The 5,840-nt window shown below is 44.4% G+C and overlaps 2 pseudogenes; one reads left to right on the forward strand and one right to left on the reverse strand.

The window, feature by feature from the left end:
* Positions 1-93, reverse strand: part of LOC101566905 — a 5,642-nt pseudogene extending 5,549 nt beyond the window's left edge.
* A 2,978-nt stretch (positions 94-3,071) lies between these two features.
* Positions 3,072-5,579, forward strand: LOC111813075 (annotated as a pseudogene).
* The last annotated feature ends 261 nt before the right edge of the window (positions 5,580-5,840 follow it).

Here is a 5,840-nt window from a genome sequence, read left to right on the forward strand (position 1 = left end):
CTATACTATTTTTACTATTGTATGGTTAGCTACAGTTAGTTCTATGGTTAGCCATTGTGTTACATTTGCTTACAGCATTCGGTCCAATTGCATACTGCCAGGTTTTGCATTGCATGGTATTAGCTTATTCCATTTAGGTTTCTGTGAGGTTCACATAATGGCAAAAATACCCACTGATAAGTATCTCAGAATTTTCCCTATCATTAAGAAATGCACAGGCTGGGAGATAGCTCAGGGGTCTAAGTGCCTGCCTGGCAAGCTCAAGGACCCTAGTTTGACCCCCAGTAGAGCAGTGCTGGCCCAGAACTGGGCCAGGACCCCCTGGCATGTCCCACCAGCCACAGAAACCAGGTGTGGTGGTGCACATCTATAATCCCAGGGCTGGGGCTGGGGGATAGCTCAATAGAATAAGAGCTTCCCTGGCAAGCGCAAGGGCCTGAGTTGAATCCCGGGTTCTGCAAAAAAAAAAAAAAAAGTATAATCCCAGGGCTGGGGAGGCTGAGGCAGGAGGATCTCTACGAGTCTGAGCTGTGTAGTGAGACCCTGGACCAAATAAGTAAATAAACACATGACTCTATTTAGCAACTAACATGGGTCACTTGTCTCTCTGACCAAGAGTAAACACCACATGGTAGGAATAGCCAAGTATGCCTGTGGAACTTCCTCTCTATGAAAATAGCAAACCAGAAGTAAACTGTATACCATGTATTATGGACCAAATTGTTCCCTGCCCCCAAATTCATATGTTGAAGCCCAAACTCTTCAATCTATATTTATTTTGTTTTTATGTATTTGGTACGGGGTCTCTCTACACAGCTCGGACTTGTAGTGACCTTCAATCTATAGTTGGGGGGCCAGGAAGATGGCTCAGTAGAATAAGTGCTTGTCTGGCAAAGTGCAAGGGCCTGAGTTCAATCCCCAGTTCCGCAAAAAACAAAACAAAACAAAACAATCTATAGTTGAAAATAGGGCTCAAAAGGAGATAACTAAGGTTAAAGAGAGAAGAGTGTGGTGTTGCCCAACTATAACCCCAGCATTCTGGGAGCCTGAGACAAGAGGATCACAAGTTTAAACCTAACCTTAACAACTTACTGAACAATTTAATGACAGTGAGATTGTTTCAAAATGAAAAAAAAAAAAAAAGCGCTGAGAATATAGTTTGATATGATGATGGCCTTGGATGCACTCCACAGTATTGAAAGAAAGAAAAAAAAAAAAAAAGAGAGAGAGAGAGAGAGAGAGAGAGAGAGAGAGAGAGAGAGAGAGAGAGAAAGAAAAAAGAAAGAAAGAAAGAAAGAAAGAAAGAAAGAAAGAAAGAAAGAAAGAAAGAAAAATCATAAGAATGGCACTCTAATATAACAGCATGATTGGGCAGCTCCTTCTGAAAGTGGCTTGCTGAATAAATGTTACCGAATTTTGGGATGCTCTCCTCTCCTTCTGGAGTTAGATTCCAGGTTCTTCTCACCTCAAACAAAGAATTGAATAAATTGAGCAAAAACCAGAGGCAGAATTTATTTGAAAAAGGAGAAGTGAAGAATGAGAGAGAAAGTGACTCTGTAGAGCAAGATTGGGGCATGTGAAAGAGGAAAAAAGCAAGATTTTTTAAAAGTACATCCTAGAAGATGCAGGGCTGGCTATCATTAGGAAGACCAGGCTACCTAGCTCTTCTTTTTTAAAAAAATATATTTGGTTGTTATGGGGCCTCACTACACAGCTCGGACTCGTGGTGCTCCTCCTGCTTTCAGCCTCCCCGGCGCTGGGACTATTGGTGTGAGTGCACCACTATGCCCAGACTGGCCCATTCAACTTCCCCTGAGGGCAGGGCTGGCCAGAATATGGTGCTGGGGTTCGAACCACGGTCCCTGTGCTTGCTTAAGCTTGCCTAAGCAGGTGCGTTAGTCTACTGAGCTATCTCACCAGTCCCAACCTAGCTCTTCTTGGCATCTGTATCCTTTTATTCTGTCCAAATCTCAAGGAAATCTGTGAGAACTTCTACATCCAGATCCTGAGAGACGGTGCTGCGTTCCCATGCCTCAGGCTGACATCAGGTCGGGGCCATCTTATTGAAAACCTGCTCCAATTCTCAGGAGAAGTCTACCCGCCAGGCTTTGGGAACTGTTCTTTGCATGTGTCCTGGGATTTTGTAATTAACAGGTAATGCCTACTTCCCTGGTCAATTTTGCCACGCGTTATTCTTCTGTGTCAATACTACCACGTGCCTTTCAAGAAGAAGAAACACTAGGCCCGTGTGTGCTCTGAAGAGAAGGCCATCTGAGGACACAGTGAGAAGGAAACCATCAGCAAGCCAGAGAGAGGCCTTGCCGGACATCAGCCCTGAGGGCACTTGATCTTGTACTACTGCCTTCCAGAACTGTGGGAATAGAAATGGCTGCTGTTCTAGCTGACTCGTATAGTAAGGGAGTTACAGACGTTAATGTCACCATCAATGAGTTTTTTGTTTTTGTTTTTTAAAAAAGAGCCTTATGCAGAGCCTATGCAGCTCAGGCTGGCTTTGAACTCACTATTTAGCCCAGGTTGAACTCATGGCCATCCTCCTGCCTCAGCCTCACAATGGCTAGGATCACAGGCATGTGCCACCACACCAAGGACTTCTTGTTTATTATTTTTTTGGTGGTGGTGAGGTACTGGATTCTTTTTAAAAATGTATTTAGTACAGGATCTACAGGGTCTCACTACACAGATTGGACTTGTAGTGATCCTCCTGTTTTTCAACCTCCCAAGAGCTGGGATTATAGGCATGTGCCACCATGCCCAGTCTCAGTCACCATTTCAGTGTGCCCCAGAGGCAGAGCCAGCACCACAGGCTGGGGATCGAACCCCTAGCTCCTGTGGAGGTACTGGATATTGATAATGTGTGAACCAAGCTCATGGTCTCACAACAAGGAATAAAGTCTTACATCAGAAGAAGGAAGTTAAAAATAAGAATAGTTCCTGGATTTCCAGGACAGGTCCAGAGTAGGTTGAGATGTTACTAGGTTCTGGGATGTTGGAGACTCCTTCTACAGGTGCTTTCTAGGGTTAGGGGTAGGAATCTATCTGTTGGATCCACCATGGGGTAACAATCTTGACCTTATATATAACACAACAACACTACATTGATATTTTGTTAAATGGGTCTGACATACTGGAAGTAGCAAGTATTTCAGGCACCTTATTAAACACTGAAAAATACAGTGGATATGGTGGCATGTACCAGCACTTGGGAGGCTGAGGCAGGAAAATTGCTATGAATCTGAGGTCATCTTAGGCTATATGATGAGTTCAAGGCCAGTCTGGATGCACAGTGAGCTCCTGTGTAAACAAACAAACAAAAACCAAAAACCTTCAAAATTCTGTAAGTCCAGGCTGTAGTACCAGCTGTTCTTCAAGTGGACCTTTCAAATATTTGGGTCACGTAAGGATGTTGTGTGGAATTTCTAGCAAGCACCAGTAGTTGGATCAGTGCTGACTTCTAGGATTTGAGAGTAAATGCATACTCTCTTCTGTACCTGTGCTCATTTCACTTGCTTCTGGGCCCTGGTAGATGTTGAGTGCCTACCCACAGGCTACTGAATAACCATTGACCTGAGCTTCTCATTTTGATTTAGCTCATTTATGTCCCCTACCGAGCAGTGAGGCTGGGCATCACAGCAGCAATTTATCCTCAGGTAGAAATGGTATCTAGGAAATGAGGCTCAAGCAGGTCTGGAAGATGAGGATGTGAATAAATTGCATGAGTGGGTAATTTTCCTTTGACCCCAGCTCCTGCCGCACTGCCTCTTCATGGGGAGTTCCTTATGACTGCAGCCTGGTTCACAGATGGCTCTGCACCATATGCTGGCACCACATGAAATCGGATGGCTGATGCATTACAGTTCCACTCAGGTGGCTCTGAAGGACAGCGGTGCGCTGAATATTCAAGTCCTTCAGAAAAGATTTGGATCACCTACCAGCTAAGGAACACTAAACAGCTAAGGTCCTGGCAGAGGGCAAAGGGAATGTGGAGTGAAGAGTAGAAAACCAAAGCTATAATTTTTTTTTTCTCCAAATGCCTTCAGGGCAGGTTTGGCTGGCTTGAGTTGTGAGGATCGAACCACAGCAACCTGAGCCTGACTGCTTTGTTGAAGCAGCCACTTAAAGAACTGAGCTAAGGGGCAGGCCCCCAAAAGCTATAAATATTAACCGTGGCCTGTGACCAGTTACAGAAATGAGGACTGTTAAATCAATAATATTTTCTTCTACTTGTCATACATGTGTTTATAATTATATAAATGATATGGTGATTATAATTATACACATGTAAATAGAAACATATGTAGGGGGCCAGCCAGACAGCTCAGTGAACTAAAGTGCCTGCTTAGGCATAGCGCAGGGTCTGGGGCTTGATCCCTGGCACCACATACCGTGCTGGCCCTGCCCCCTGGGCACACTGAGACAGTGACTGAGACTGGATGTGGTGGCACATGCCTGTAATCCTAGAACTTGGGAGGCTGAAAACAGGAGAATCACTACAAGTTTGGATCTGTATAGTGAGACCCTGTAGACCCTGTACTAAATGCATAAAAAAGACAAACACATGCAGATAATTTTCTATCTTTCCCTTCCTGTATTTTGTGCAAATTGAAAGCTTACAATTCAGTTTTCTGGTAATAGAATTGTAAGATAAGAATGTGATTGGATTTGAGAATTATTAACATAGCCCAGAGATAGATACAATGACTGTTAGGATTTTCCATGTCTTTATTTTGAGGAATATGTGAGAATGCATTTGTATGAAAGATGTTGCACCTTGTAGGTCATATAGAAGTTCAAAAATGCAGGGGGCAGGTAGCAGCAAGTGGGGATTGCTGGGCCCAGCTCCCTCCAAGGGAGCTGTTTATCAGTGTTCGTTGCTACTGTGAGCTGCCTCAAAAGTTTTCTGCCACCAGGTCATCTGAGGGGCTCCAGCATCAGCCAGACATCAAGGCTGTGCTGAAAGGGAAAGGCCTCAGCACTGGCATTCAACATCACTGAGAGCCACCTGTCTTCATTAGATGACTTTGGATTCGGGTACTCACTGGAAGAGTCCACCATTAGCTTACATGTGAGCCCTGGGACCTAGAGGCCTATCCATGAAAGCATTTGTATGTTATGTTGAGTGCTAAATTTGGTGAAGAAACCAAAGAATCTCTCACTGATGAAGAAGAGGAAGCTAGTCATGATGACAGTGAACCCACTGCTGCATTTAGATTTGTGCCTAGTGATAAATCAGTTTGGAGCCTGAATTCAGCCTTGCATGCAGGTCCTGAGGGTACAGACTTAGATGGTTGCAATGGAGAAGACTGTGGGATGTGGATGCACACGGACAAGGACAGGGAGATGTTTCCACACTTCATTTCTACGAAGAAGGATTATCCCATTTAACAGCAGGATTGCAAGCTACACTGGCACTACAGTCCAAGGAATGTTTTCTCAGTCTGTGAGTAGCCAGTACCAGGCTGGGATCTGGACAGAAGATTCAAGAAGAGGTTATGAAGATGACACAGAGGTAGATACCAACAGTTTCTGGGCAGCTTAAGGATGTAGCTGTTGATTGCTGAAAAGGATTTATGCTGCTTTCAAATCCTGCTCATAACTATAGGAGAGAACCCGATGCCTCTTCCCTCTGGAGTAAAGCTGTCTTTTTTCTTTTCCAAAACTCACTTATACCAGTTCTCCTTCAAGACAGACTGCTGAGATACCAAGATATCAAGTTGTCACTAGCAAAAGAAACTACGGGGACCGGGGATATAGGTCAGTGGTGCAGAGCCTGCCTGCCTGGCAAGCAAGAGGTCCTGAGTGCTAGTCCTGGAACAAAAAAA

The sequence above is a fragment of the Octodon degus genome, unplaced genomic scaffold (assembly GCF_000260255.1).
Source record: "Octodon degus isolate 3935 unplaced genomic scaffold, OctDeg1.0 scaffold00163, whole genome shotgun sequence".
In the NCBI taxonomy this organism is placed as follows: Eukaryota; Metazoa; Chordata; class Mammalia; order Rodentia; family Octodontidae; genus Octodon; species Octodon degus.